This window comes from Somniosus microcephalus, chromosome 6, assembly GCF_052327205.1.
Source record: "Somniosus microcephalus isolate GS21.2 chromosome 6, FLI_Smic_1.0, whole genome shotgun sequence".
Classification (NCBI taxonomy): domain Eukaryota; kingdom Metazoa; phylum Chordata; class Chondrichthyes; order Squaliformes; family Somniosidae; genus Somniosus; species Somniosus microcephalus.
This window is the reverse complement of record NC_140992.1, coordinates 106,871,163-106,886,652: the sequence shown is the minus strand read 5'-3', so window position 1 is coordinate 106,886,652 and position 15,490 is coordinate 106,871,163. Positions and strand designations below refer to the sequence as shown.

The 15,490-nt window shown below is 46.0% G+C and overlaps 1 long non-coding RNA gene across 1 annotated transcript in view; it reads left to right on the top strand.

The window, feature by feature from the left end:
• LOC147115970 (uncharacterized) overlaps positions 1-15,490 on the top strand; it is a 358,073-nt gene that overhangs the window by 290,801 nt on the left and 51,782 nt on the right. The window contains exon 2 of the long non-coding RNA XR_015078594.1: positions 14,208-14,302. This is a non-coding gene — a long non-coding RNA (uncharacterized LOC147115970). The remainder of the gene's footprint in view (positions 1-14,207; positions 14,303-15,490) is intronic.

Below are 15,490 nucleotides of genomic sequence, written 5' to 3'. Positions count from 1 at the left end.
TTTAACGGAGACTCTGTAAGTAATAAGCTAAAAAGGGAGGATTGTAGTGTATGTACCCGTCTACCTTTAAGGGAACTATTGAATGTAACCGTTCACCTTTAAGAGAACTACTTTAGGTGTGGCACTATTTGTTTGGCTTCTGTATACTGTAATACCGATAGTGACCACACCAGTATATAAGTGTTGTGGCAGGATTGCTGGGGCAGATTCGCCCGGACCTTCGAATAGTAAAGACCTGTTTGTTTGTTACTTCTGAAGTCTGTGTATTTATTAACTGCACAACCCACAGACTTTACAGTATGGTAACCTGAGAACCCGTGTCGAGGATAGCTTTAGTATAAATGCCTTCAATCTGTATTGATACAGCAGAACTCAGCCCTACTAAACCTTCAGGTATGATGTCTTTCATATCCCCTCGTCTATTATTGCACTTAGCGGAACATGTCTTAACTACAGGGACAGCAGGCCGTTCTGTTACTGTGCCCCTTTGTAGTTTCCCGACTTCTTGGTAAGTTTTATGAGACGGTCATTTACTTTTTTTAGATTTTCCTCACCTCTACATTCTCGCTTGAAATGTCCATCCTTTCCACAGTTATAACAAAAGACTCCAGGTCTATCTCCTTCATGGGGATATCCTTTAGAGGAATCATTCATTTTGCTGTTAGACTTCGCAGGGTGTTCAACCTTTTGCACCCGTGCGTCATCCCTTTCTGTGTTGGGCTTAGACCGAAAATATGCCATCTCGGCTCTCATGACATTTATTTCCTTCTTCAGCTGTTCCATCTCAGTGTTGACATCACCCTTAGGAGTAGGAACTGTAACAGGAGTCACAAGCTTGGACATCACAGCACTCTTTGCTACATTCCGGGCCTGAAGCATATCCTCCTCCTCTCTGACTTCCCTTAGCAGCTCAGTGAAGGTAGGTGGATCTCGCAACTTATGGGTCATGCGTATGCGAAGAGCAGTCACGTCTTCGAGCAAGGCACCTCGCACAACCTGTTCAATGTGGAACCGATTCATTTCAGGCAACTCAATCCCTCTTTTCCGTAACATACAATGCAGCAGTTTGTCTATTCTCAGCAGATAACTGGACAGCTTCTCTCCCTCACACTGGAATGTGCTTCTGAATCTGACCATCAAATCTGAAATGGTTTCAGTAGTTCCAAAGGCAGTTTCTAGAGCCTGCATGTAGTCAAAGGAAGTAGCAGAGGTGTTCTGCGCCTTTAAGAATCTTACAATGTCAGCAGCAGGATGTAAAGTCTGTGGGTTGTTTAGTTAATTAATACACAGACTACCAGAGTAACTTAAAACAGGACTTTACTATTCGAAGGTCAGGGCGAATCTGCCAAATAAATCCTGACACAGCACTTATATACCGGTGTGGTCACCGTCGGTATTACAGTATACAGAAGCCAACAAAGTAGTGCCACACCTAAAATAGTTCTCTGAAAGGTGAACGGTTACATACAATGGTTTACTTAAAGGTAGACGGATACATACACTACAATCCTCCCTTTTTAGCTTACAACATACTTAGTCCCCCATTAAACATAACATATATTCAACTTCATGTAAAACAATTCACAGGTATAATCTATGCGGGAAACAGTTTACAGATTCAGTCTCTGCGGGAACAGTTCACAGATTCAGTCTCTGGTCTTGACTCGGTCCGAACAACATCTCTGTGGTGTAGCCGGTTCACATTGCTAGCGTGACTCATCCAATAGTCTTTCCCTTGACTTAACAGCTTGAACTTCCGTCCTGCTGAACCAGCAGTGCTGACTTTTACAAACAGCTGGACTGCCTTGGTAATTTTTCCTACTTGCCAACTGATTTGGCTCCCTTCGTAGGGCCCACCTACATGATCTGGTAGAAGTGATAATGATTTAGATGGTTATCACTTTCTGCTTCGTCCTTTTCTGCTTCTTGGAGACTCTCGGGGCTCCCTTATCAGCTGCCAGCTGTAGCGCCACCATCTCCCTATGTTCTTTAGACTTTAAGTGCTTCATCCTGATTTCTGCACTTTGGGAGTTTTCATCACAAGCTGGGCAGACCAAGTCCTCGTAATATTCCGTGTCACTCAACAGGTCATGGTAATATTCGGTGTCGTCCTGAACTAGTCTAGCGAGAGGGCCTGCTACTTCTTCCTTACCCAACTGGATGTTAGCCGACTGTTGTTCCCTCCCTAGACATCTTCCCTGAAGAGACTTCTTCATGCGTTCATATTCATCCCGCTCTTCCTGGGTTTCCTGCAAATCCTTCACTAATGACCTCATTTGTGATTTCAATACTTCCCCTTCCATCGGGGATTGATTGATCGGGCTATTCAATCCTTCTACTGGAGCAGCTGTTTCAACATTCTGTTGTTCACATAGACGTGATTCAGCCTACTTTTGGCATCCCAGTAAAATCTGTGTTGCAACCTCAGCTATTTCCATAACTTTTCAGAGCTCCGAACTCCTTCCCTTTGAAGATTGAGGCTCGTGTTCAGATTGTTCCCATTGCAGAGTCTTGTCCCTCAGCATATGAAGGAGTTGGCTGACCATTAACTCCTCCACGGGAACACTGTGGATCAGCGTCTTCTCCATTTCATCCACCTTTTCCTCCAATGCTTTCACCTTCTTTTCCTCTTGTACTTTGGCTTTCAGCGCTCGGAGAAGTTGCGCCTTGATGCTCTCTAGCTCATGTTCAGGGGCCATTCTTACAGTCTCTGTGTTTCTTACAGTTTCCTTTTCTTCCACTGAAAGGATTCCCAGTTGAATCTGTTCTTCAAGTTGTTGAACCTCGGTCATTGCCGCCTCATATTTGTCTTGGGTTTCCTTCAATATTTTTGAGTTCTTGGACATCTTGTCTTTCAGGTTCTGCCATGTCTTTCACCTCTAATTTCTCATCTATGGATGGAACTTCTACCGATGAGTCTGTCTTGGCCTTGAGCTCATCAAGAATTTCCTGCAGCCTTTGGACTTCTTGCTCATGTTCAACCTTTAGTTGCTCATATGCTTCTACTGAAACTAGCTTTTCGGAGGTTGCTGAGTTAATCCCCTCCAGGATTGTAGCCTGGGCCTGTTCATACTGTTCCTTCAACTTCTCAAACTCTGCTTGTAAGGAGTCGTAGAGAAGAACGGGAATAAAATCCTGGCTTCCTGAAGATTCCTCTTCATTTGCTCCTTCCTGCAAATATTCTAACTCCTGAACAGCATAAGGGAGATGTGATCGGTAATTGGTCACAATGGCTCTATGGTCGCTCTCTGCTTGAGCTAGCTGCTTCTGTTGTCTTTCCAGATTCTCCCATTCGGTGTCATAGAACTTTTTCATTGTTTTCATCTCTTGTTCGAGACAGTAACTCACTTGTTCTACTTGCTGTCGTAATTTGAAATAACGTTGAGTCCGAGCTCGGTGTTCGTCAGTCATGGATATGTCCGTAAACTGAACAGACTCAGAATTCTCTGTCAAACTATGTTGTCGTTGTTCGGTGGAGTTCTGTTCTGAAACTTTGTTCTTCTCTGGAGCATAAGCCTTTATGCATGCCTTCGTTCTTCCAACCTTAGTCGGCAAGTCCATTTTAGCCTTGTCTTTCATATTTGGGTTGGTCTTATCGTCATCCGTTTCAGAATCTGAGCTGATTGTCTGCACCGAGTCCTCACTCGTTATGGCTTTTAGATAGTGCCATTCCATGTCTATTTTCTTGATCCACTCCCATCCCAGAAGTGGTGGTCCTCCCTCAGGTAGTACGTATAAGTTCATTCTTGGGTGTTCTTTACCCCCATCTCTCACCTTGACTCTTATCTTCCCCATGGGGTATACTTTATGCCCGTGTATGTCTGCAATACGAACTTGGTATCTCTTAAGGGTATATGTGAGAATAGCCGGTGGTAATCCCTTCGATTTATGACTGATAGAGCTGATCCAGTGTCCAACTCCATTTTCACTTGGACTCCAGCTATTTTTAGCATAACCCAGATAGTTTGTAGGTCAGCTTCCTTACTCACATTGTGAATTCTCAGACTGCCCAGCTCCTGGCCGTTTGGGTCTGAGTCCGAATTCTGTTCGTCTGAACTCTTCTCAGCCACCTTGTGTACCTTGTTGTACTTTTCCTGTGATGGCTTCCTTTGGTTGTTGGTCTTCTTCCCTGACCGGCATACCTTAGCTATGTGACCCAGTTTGCCACATTTCCTACATTCCTGGTTCTTAAACCAGCATTGGTTCTGGTCGTGTGCTGTCTTCCCACAACGATAGCATTTTGTTGTACTCGAGGTAATTTGATCCACACTGAGTGCCGCTGCCTTTAGCTACATTTCCGCAGTTCCCTTCGCTGCGGCTTCGTGCGATGCTGCAATAAGGACAGCCCTGTCAAGTGTAAGGTCGTTCTCTTCGAGTAGTCGCTTTTGTGTTCCTTCCTTTGACAACCCGCACACGAACTTGTCTCGCAATGCCTCTGTCAGATTCCCTCCAAACTGGCAGTGTTTCGCTAGTCTACGCAGTTCGACCAAGTATTCTGCATTGCTTTTGTCTTTCCTTTGCGTTCTCGCATAGAATTTGAATCGTTCCGCCAACATCAATGGTGTGGGGTTCAAGTGATCCTTCAGAACAGTCACAATATCATCGAAAGTCTGATCCGTCGGTTTAGCTGGTGCTAGTAGATGCTTCAAGAGCCCGTATGTCTTCGCGCCCATCGAGTTTAGCAAGGTTATAGCTTTGTCATCTTCTTCTATTTTATTGGCCTCACCATAGATCTCAATGCGTTCCACATACGTGGCCCAGTCTTCTATCTCGGAATTAAAATCGTTGATGTTACCACGCTTAGGCATCTTCCTCTCTTCCTGATAACACCACGGATTATTTCTTTAAATTTTCTTTTTTTTTCCTTCAAGATGACGGTTCCCGCGAAAATGGCGGTTTCCTGCGCTTATCTTCTCTCCCCGCCCACTTCAATGGCGGTTCCCCGCTTCTGTCTTCTTCTCCGCCTAATGGCGGCTTCCCGCGTTTCTTCCCTTGGCGGGAGGGGTACACTTTCCCCACGGGCGACGGACGCTGGCTTTCAGGTTCACAGCCTGCGCGTCGGCTTCAGTGCTTTCCCTTTTCTCGGCAGGGCAACCGGCGCTGGGTACACCCCATTGACGGCGAACAGTTTCAGCCGCTGGGCTGGCTCTTGCTCAGTTCCCCTTGCTCGGGCTCTGTCTCTCTCCCGCTCGCTCGGCTCTACCGGCGCTGGGTACACCCCGTTGAAGGCGAACAGTTTCAGCCGCTGGACTGGCTCTCGCTCAGTCTCCCTTGGTCGGCTCTGCCTCTCCCGCTCGCTCGGCTCCCAATCGCGCCTCCCAGCCCTCTCGCAGTCCGGTGCTTCCCTCCCCGGCTGCGGCTGAGTTTTTATATCTTCCCGTGCCTACGCTCCCGGTCGCAGCTCTTCGTGGCTTCGGTCGCTGCCCGGCCTTTTTCGCCGGTCACGGTCTAGCTGTCTCACGACGCCGTTGCGTCCCCAGCCTGTCTGTACCGCTGCTTCCTTGCTCCACGCTGCCCCAGTTTCAGCGCCTCTGGGCCCGACTTCTGTCCGGCTCCTTTCCCCCTCGACCGTGGTCGAGTGCACCGCCCTTATCCTCCGGTTATTCTTTTTACTTTTCCCTTACAGTCACCGTGGCCGGCTTGCTTCTCGTGCTGATCGGCTCACTCCTCACTGTGGCAGAAGGGACAGTCAGTGCCTGTTGCTGATGGAAGTCTTTGTCTCTGAATTCTTCCTCCTTTCCAGCTCTGCAGACTCGAGTTTTCTCCCAGCAGAATGACGAGGGCGGTTGCCTCTTCTCGACGCTCGTTAACTGCTTCGGAAGTATTGTTGCCGCAGGGTACGATCGGACTCGTCGCCACTGTAAAGTCTGTGGGTTGTTTAGTTAATTAATGCACAGACTACCAGAGTAACTTAAAACAGGACTTTACTATTCGAAGGTCAGGGCGAATCTGCCAAATAAATCCTGACACAGCACTTATATACCGGTGTGGTCACCGTCGGTATTACAGTATACTGAAGCCAACAAAGTAGTGCCACACCTAAAATAGTTCTCTTAAAGGTGAACGGTTACATACAATGGTTTTCTTAAAGGTAGATGGATACATACACTACACAGGACCCTTAAGGCTTTCTACTATTCTCTGCCTCTTCACATTGTCACTGCACTGCCATTCCTCTAGCAGAGGCAGGGTCTGCTCAGCCCAGGCGTCGTACTCCTCTTCCCCACTGGGAGTTGGTCTCACTCCTGAGAACATACGGAGCTTACGGTATCCCTGAGCCTCGAAGGGCAGATTGGTGCATTTATCCACCAGAGAACTAATGGCACTGACCAACTGAGTGTTCATATCCAGGGCCGAAGGACCTATCAGACCTTTGACATCAGCAACAGTCTTTCCTTCTTGTCGCAAGAATGACAACAACTTGGTCTGTAACCCTTCTTCTTCCTTAGTAGTAATAGGGACAAACTGAACTGGCCAGGGACCAGCCTCTTCAGAAAGCCCAACTGCCTCAGGTAAACCATGACCTCTCAGGTTCTCTGATGTCTGGATCAACACAAACTGCTTCTTGGTAGCTGTATCCAAGCAGCGCTCAACTATCCTAACCTTTCCAAAGGCTTTGACACAATTCAGAGCCCTTAGCAAGACATCATCAGGGTCATCGTTAGCAACACCATTCAGCACAATGGCATGGGTAGTAGCTATCTGCTTCCGTTTGCACCAAGCTTCAACCTCTATAACATCCATCTTTTATGCTCAAACAGCCCAGTAGAAACCACAAACCACTCTCTTAGCAATGAGCATTCAATACTGTTCGTTTACTGACATAAGTAGACCACAATCCCGGACGAGCCCCCAAAATGTAACCCCTTCACGGTTCTCTAGATATATGTGAGATGTGGTCTCTGTTGTAGACAGTATTCTATAGTCCAGTAAGGAGATCACTACTACAATGGCTTAATTCTAATTATCTTACTTTATAGTTTTAACGTCAGACAGCATAAGAAGATTACGGGTCAATGACCTAAATTAGACATTTGCATACATTAGAATGAATCTAGACATAATAAACATACATTCTCCATTTATATGGATTCAAAGGAGAATCTGTCCCTGTGTCCAAATTCGAGTGCACTCTTTCGTTGGCGCGCTTAAGTTGGAGCTCATGGTATGTATAATGTCTGCAAGACTTACGACTCCGAACCCCTTCGTTGAATTCTCTTCACGATCACTGAATCCCACTTTGAGTTCTGGATGCAGAGCTACTAATACGAAGGGTGGCGGCCGAGTTTGGAAGCCCGGGATGGGATGCGGCAGCCATTTGCCTCCTGAGCCCTCTTTTCAGAGCTCCTGCCCTCTTCTCTTCCAGTCGCTCCCATTTCCCGCTCGAAAAACCCGACTCCACCCCTTCCTCCTGGGGTTTCTGCCTGGAGACTGTGCAGCCTCACTGTCTGCAACAGTTGATACTGGTGCAGAATTATGGAAAGTCTGCTCTTAGTCACATTGTGTCCTTAAAAGTTCTTGCCGTACCTTCAAATGGGCAACTTTAACCCAGGGATTTATAACAATGATAATACAGTGTCTAAGTTAAAGATTGATAACCATACTTGGCGTACATAACATTTCCAGTGGGTATTACATAAAAGAAAAATGTTATGCATTACTTTTGAACCTTTCTTCTACGTAATGTTCTCAGTAGCATCAACATATAAGTAAACTCAACATTTAACTAGCACTGAAAACATCTCAACGTTTTGATAACGATATACAGTGTTTTTTTTAGGTCAGCGATCCGCCTACACCATTTGACAGTTCACAAGTCAAGGATAACTCTAGGCTTGACCTCTCGTCCCGACCTTGTGTGGTATGGAACTGAGCATGCTCCTGAATCAGTCAACAGTTCAGGTTCGGGTAAGTATGATGTGTTTTCCGTATTGCTGTTGAACTGATCCTCTCGTCGGAATGACGGTGTTGTTCCCTGGTGTTCAGGAGGTGCCTGTGATTGCGGCGGTACACCTGTCCTTCTGGGGGGCAGACGTGATACGATTGCTCAGCGTCAGCTGGCTGGATGATGACTGCTGGCTTCCAGTAGTCATGCTCCTGGATTCTGATGGATTCTCCATTGTGCAGCGGCGGCAGTAGTCTAGCTGACCTGTCATAGTATCTCTTTTGGTGTTGCTGTCTCTGTACACATTTTGCATGCACTTGCTTGCAGCTGACATCCTCTGGCTACAGCTGCTGGTTGGCGCTTGGAAGGATCGAGCGAAGTCTGCGGCTCATCAACAGCTGTGCTGGTGACTTGAAGTTGTCAACCGGAGTGTTACATAGATACATAGAAGATAGGAGCAGGAGTAGGCCATTCGGCCCTTCGTGCCTGCTCCGCCATTTAATGAGATCATGGCTGATCCTTTAATTCAGTATCCCGTCCCCGCCTTCTCTCCGTAACCCTTAACCCCTTTTGCCCGTAGAAATATATCTAATTCCCTCTTAAATATATTTAATGAGCTGGCGTACACTGCCCTCTGTGGCAATGAGTTCCACAGGTTCACCACTCTCTGAGTGAAGAAATTCCCCCTCATCTCTGTCCTAAATGGTTTAGCCCTTATCCTTAAATTATGTCCTCTAGTTCTGTTCTCACCCGCCAAGGGAAACATTCCTTCTGCATCCAGTCTGTCTAGACCTGTCAGAATTTTATACACTTCTATGAGGTCCCCTCTCAATCTTCTAAACTCCAGTGTGTACATCCCTAAACTACATAGTCTCTCCTCATAGGTCATTCCCGCCATTCCTGGTATCAGCCTGGTGAATCGCCGCTGCACCCCCTCCATGGCAAGAACATCCTTCCTCAGATGAGGCGACCAAAACTGTACACAGTACTCGAGGTGTGGTCTCACCAGTGCCCTGTACAGCTGCAGCAAGGTATCCCTGTTCCTGTATTCTAACCCTTTTGCTATGAAGGCCAGCATACCGTTTGCCTTCTTGACCGCCTGTTGCACCTGCATGCTCGCCTTCAGTGACTGGTGTACAAGAACACCCAGGTCTCTCTGTACTTCCCCCTCTCCCAATCTATTGCCATTTAAATAATAATTTGCCCTCCCGTTCCTGCACCCAAGGTGGATAACTTCGCACTTGTCCACATTATAGTGCATCTGCCATTTATCCGCCCAATCGCCCAGTCTGTCCAAATCGCTCTGGAGCTTCCTGGTCTCTTCCTCTGAGCCCACCCCACCTCCTAGTTTAATGTCGTCTGCAAATTTGGAAATGCTGCATCCGACTCCCTGATCCAGGTCATTAATGTAAATTGTGAACAGCTGGGGGCCCAGGACAGATCCCTGTGGTACCCCACTTGTTACTGCCTGCCATTCAGAAAATGAGCCGTTTATTCCAACTCTCTGTTTTCTATCTGACAGCCAGTTCCCTATCCACGCCAAAACTTTCCCCTTTATCCCATGAGCCTCAATTTTCCATGCTAATCTTTTATGTGGGACCTTATCGAAGGCCTTTTGGAAGTCCAGGTACACCACATCTACTGGCTCTCCCCCATCTATTCTACCAGTTACTCCTTCAAAAAATTCCAATAGATTAGTCAAGCACGATTTACCCTTTGTAAATCCATGTTGACTCTGTCCTATCCTGTCCCCATTTGCTAAGTGCTCCGCTATTTCATCCTTAATGATGGACTCCAGCATTTTGCCCACAACTGATGTAAGGCTTACAGGTCTGTAATTACCTGCTTTTTCCCTACCCCCCTTTTTGAATAGTGGGGTAACGTTAGCTACCCTCCAATCCATCGGCACTGTTCCCGAGTCTAATGAATTCTGAAAAATCATCCTTAGTGCATCCGCTATCTCTAGGGCCATCTCCTTCAGTACCCTAGGATGCATGTTATCAGGCCCTGGGGATTTGTCCACCTTCAATCCCTTTAGCTTCCTTAACACCATATCCTTAGAGATATTGATTTGCGTCAGTTCCTCCTTTGCCAATGTCCCTATTTTTCCCGATATCCCAGGGAGGTTTTTTGTGTCTTCCTTCGTAAAGACTGACCCAAAGTATGCATTTAGTTGATCTGCCATTTCCTTATTTCCCATTATATATTCCCCCGTATCTGACTGCAATGGACCAACTTTGGTTTTCACCAGTCTTTTCCTTTTGATATATTTATAAAAGCTTTTGGAGTTAGTTTTTATATTTCCCGCCAGCTTGTTTTCGTAAGCTATTTTGCCCCTCTTGATCATGCCCTTTGCCCTCCTTTGCTCTATCTTAAACTGTTCCCAATCTTCCGCTCTGGCGCTTTTTTTGGCTATTTTATACGCCCTATCTTTGGATTTTATGCTGTCTCTAATTTCCCCTGTTATCCACGGTTGAGTCACCTTTTTAGATTTCCTTTTATGCCAGATTGGTATAAACAATTTTTGCAATTTTGTCATTCTATCTTTAAATGTTTGCCATTGTTTATCTACCTCCAGTCCTCTCAGGAACGTTGTCCAATCAGACCTACTCAGTTCCCGTCTCATGGCATCATAATTCCCCTTGTTTAAATTCAGGACCTTAGTCTCTGAGTCAATTTCTTCGCTCTCCATTTCGAGTGAGAAATCGATCATGTTATGATCGCTCTGACCCAAGGGTCCCCGTACAACAAGATTACTGATTAGTCCCTTCTCATTGCACAGTACCCAGTCCAATATAGCCTGTTCCCGAGTTGGTTCCTCGACATATTGATCCAGATAACCATCCCTTAAACACTCAAGGAATTCCTCCTCCTCATTATTTTTACTGATTAGGCTAGTCCAATCTATATGTAAGTTAAAGTCACCTATGATGACAGCTGTGCTCTTATTGCACGCTTCTCTAATTTCCCTCGTGATGCCCTCCCTAACCTCTATTTTACTATTTGGAGGCCTATATACCACTCCTATTAATGTGTTGCGGTACTCAAGGAGACTGATGTAAGGGTCTCTTTTGTCTGCTTTGGCTTTGTCCATGAGTGTTTTTGCAATCGGGACAGTTTTTTCAGCAAGGCCATTACTTTGAGGGTAATGTGGGCTTGATGTGACATGTGTGAAATCCCATGCCTTGGCAAATGACTCGAACTCTTTTGATTTGTATTGGGGCCCATTGTCTGAGACTAAGGTCTCTACAATGCCATGCCTGGCAAAGGCTGCCTTTAGCTTGTGGATCACAGCTGCAGATGTGGCGCTGTGAAGCTTGTCCAATTCAAAAAATCTGCTGTAGTAATCAACAGTTACTATGTAGTCCTCGTTGTTCCATGTGAACAGATCCATTGCCGCAACCTGCCAGGGCCTGTTTGGGATACGGTGAGGTATCATGGGCTCTTTGACATTTGATGGGCGGCGTTCTAGACAAATGGAACATTTTCCGACAATGTCCTCAATGTGTTTGCACATTCCGGGCCAAAACATAATGTCACGTGCTCTTTGTTTGCATTTTTCCATGCCCATATGTCCAGCATGAATTTTTGTCAACATCTCTTTGAGACTGGTAGGAGTTATGATTTTCTCCCCTTTGAAGATGATTCCATTGATTTGTGACAGTTCGTCTGTGGTTCCAGAATTCAGATATGCTCTGAGGGCATTTCCTCCTTTCCTCAGGCCATCCTTCATGTATGACTTTGCTCAGCAGTGTGAGTTGTGCATCTTTCTCTGTTCCTGCTTGGATCTCCTTCAGTTTTGAGTCACTCACAGGTAAGCTGTTATACACCATGTGCACCTGCACATCCATGCCTTCACTGAGGCTGCAGTCCTGGTAGCTAAGAGACTTTCTGGAGAGCGTGTCTGCGACAGGAATATCTTTGCCTGGACGGTGAATGATTGTGAAGTCGTACTTCTGTAGCTAAAGGATCATTCTCTGTAGCCTTGGTGGAGCTGCGGCTAGTGGTTTCCTCATGATTGACTCGAGGGGCTTGTGGTCGGATTCCACAATGACTTGTCGGTCATAGACGTACTGGTGGAAACGTTTACATCCGAACAGAATTGCATATAGCTCTTTCTCGATTTGAGCATAGTTGATTTCACTGTCTGAGAGAGATCTGGAAGCGTAGCCGATGGGCTTTCCTTCTTGCAGTAATACTGCGCCTAGTCCGTACTTTGACACGTCCACTTGTAGTCGGAGCTCTTTGTTGGGGTCGAAGTAGGCAAGAACTGGTCCTGGTTCTCTGGTGATTAGGTCTTTCAGTTTCTGAAATGCTGTGTCATGTTGTTTGTCCCATAGGAACTTATTGGATTGTTTGAGCAACTGACGCATGGGTGCGTTAATTTTGGAGAGGCTCGGGGCAAACTTGGCTAAGTAGTTAACCATGCCTAGTGCTGTCTCTAGCTCTGCGCGGTTCTTCGGCGGCTCCATCTTCTTGATAGCGGCAATTTTCTCTGGATCTGGCTTAATGCCATCAGTTGAGAGGCGATGCCCGAAATAACTGATCTCGGTGGATTCGATTATGCTTTTCTCGGGGTTGAGCCGGATACCTTTCTCCCGTGATCTTTGTAGCATCGCACGGAGGTTCCTGTCATGTTCCTCTCTATTCCTGCTATAGATGAGGATGTCGTCTACGACTGCGACTACTCCGTCGAGGCCTTCATAGGTTTCGTCGATCTTCTGCTGGAATTCATCCTGAGCTGAGATAAGACCAAATGGTAAACGCAGAAATCGGTAGCGCCCAAATGGTGTGTTGAACGTTGTTAGCTTAGATGACTCTTCCATGAGCTTGATAGTCCAGTATCCTGATCGTGTGTCAATTACACTGAAGTAACGTGCTCCCACTAGCTTGGGTGTGATGTCATCTAGCGTTGGTAGAGGGTAGTGAGGGCGTTTGATAGCCTTGTTCAAATCTCTGGGGTCGAGACAGACTCTGAGCTTGCCTGTACGTGGTTTCTCAACCACTACTAATGCGTTGACCCACTCTGTCGGTTCTGTTTCCCGGATGATGATTTCTGTATTCTCCATGCTCTGCAGCTCCTCCTTCAGGTGACTACATAGAGCAAGGGGTGTCCTTCTCCGTGGGCAAACCACAGGGGTTGCTGCTGGGTCAAGGTGAATAGTGCATTCACCTGGGAATAGTCCGATTCCTTTGAAAACGTCAGCAAACTCCTCCATGACTGTCTGCTTCTCAACTGGTGCTGTCAAAGATAGCACTAGCTTGACGAGGTCCATGTCTAAACATGCCTTTAGACCTAGCACTGGAGGTGCTTGAGTGTCAACAATGTAAAAGTCCTATATCATGTCGCTTTCTTTGTACTTGCATTTCATCACACATGTGCCTTTTACAATGAGCTGCTCACCCCCATAGCCGGTCAGTCTGCGTGAGGTGGGCTGTAGCTCACACTCATCCTTCAAGCTGTGATACTCACTCAGAGGAATTACATTAACCTCAGATCCAGTGTCTAGTTTAAACTTAAGCTCTTTGCCCTGTTTTCCTATCTCAATGTCGGCATAGGCTTGCTCAGTCCCTGAAATCTGTTTTTTCTGTGACACTGAATCAATAAACAGTTCCTCTGCATTTCACTATCTGGCATTTGGCTGCCACTCACTGTGTGTACTGTTGCTCCGAAAACAGTCTTGCAAACTTTAGCAAAGTGGTTCCGTTTACCACATTTAGTACATTGCCTTCCTTTGGCAGGGTAGTACTCCTTTTCTCCATGCCAGTTGTTTCCACAATATCCACAGTTTTTGAAGAATTTTATGTTTGTGTCACCCATTTTTAGAATTGTCGCTGTTCTTTCTGTTCTGAAACATGCTCTCTGGGCAGTGTTCTTTGGTGTGTATCTATTAACTGCGTGCACTGTCTGTTCACTCGAGCTGCTCGTGGTGCCGGTTATGGTTTTCAACTGTGCTTGGGCTATCTCGTGCGATCTAGCTATGTCCATAGCTTTGTCCAGCGTTAGCCCGGACCCAACATTCCAAAGTTTCTCTCTCACTTTAGCTGAATGTATTCCAAACACGATGCGGTCTCTGACCATCTCATCTTTATCTGCATATTCACAGTCTTTTACCAGTAGTTTTAACTCAGTCACGAACTGTTCAAACGACTTACTAGCTCCTTGTACTTTCTCCTGAAACTTGTAACTAGCGAATATCGTATTTGTCTTGGGCATCACATATGCTTCAAAACGGTCAAAATAACTTTTCAGTACCTTTGCTTCATCCGCGGTGAGAGACCATGTGTTAAAAATGTCTCTCCCTTTTTCTTTGACCCACAGGAGTAGATAGCTGCATTTTTCTTCCTCTCCTTTTCTTTTCAACGGACCCGAGAACATCAACTCCACGTGTTGCTTGAACATGCACCATTCTCTATGTAAGTTCAAAGATTCCCAATTCATTCGAGGTAAGGGAGCTCCAATGATGTCCATTTCAAATCCCTGTTCTATCACCATGTCTTGTTTTGCACACTTTGTACAAAAATAATAAATTGCAGGACAATGGAGTATTACAGTTTAAACTATTTTAATGAAGCATCAGGTCTGTTCTCTCATACAGCACCGTGTGTACAAGATGGAGTCAGGACCCCCTGGGTCTTCCAAACAATAGCAGTCCTTACAGATGCCTGCAGGCCAATGACAACTCCGCATGTGATCACATGTGAATATAATAGGTATTCCTTACAGATGCCTGCGGGCCAGTGATAATTCGATATGCAAATGTTACAGGGAGATGATTGAGCTTTCCCTTGTTTGAGATGGCACTTCTATGGCATGAATGTTAACCGCTCCTTCTCAGCCCGAGCCTGAATGTTATCCAGGTCCTGCTGTATGTTGGTATGGGCTGCTTTATTATTGGAGGAGTTTTTGAATGGAGGTGAACATTGTGGAATTATTGGCAAACAGCCCCATTCCTGACCTTTATGATAGAGGGAAGGTCATTGATTCAGCAGCTGAAGATGATTGGGCCAAGGACATTTCCCTGAGGACCCATTGCAAGTGATGTGCTGGGGCTGTGATGACTGACCACCAACAATCACAACAATCCTCCTTTGGGTCAGGCATCATTCCAGCCACTGGAGGGTTTCCTTTTCATTCCTATTAACTTCAGTTTTTCTAGGGCTCCTTGGTACCAAACTCTGTCGTATGTTGCCTTGAGGGTAGCTACTTCAACCTCTTGTCTGGCATTCAGCTCATGTGTCCATATCTGGATCAAGGGTGCAATCAAGTGGTTGCAGTGGAACACAAACTGGGGTGACCATGAGCAGGTTTATGGTGTGTAGGTGTCACCTGGTGATAATGTTGATGACTCCTGCCATGACTTTACATATTATTGGACAGAGGTTGATAGGGCTGGACTAGATCTACCCTGCTTTTTGTGGATAGGACTTACCTGGCCAATCTTCCACATTGTCAGACAATATGGTGAAACCTGAAGTGTGGCAAATGTTATAAACATTGGGATAAGTTAAAGGAGATAAGGTGTCAGATATTGTGATGGGGTAAATTTTATGATTTAGTTTTCCCCAAGAAAAGGTTTGTGTGACGGAAATGCATATTTGAAA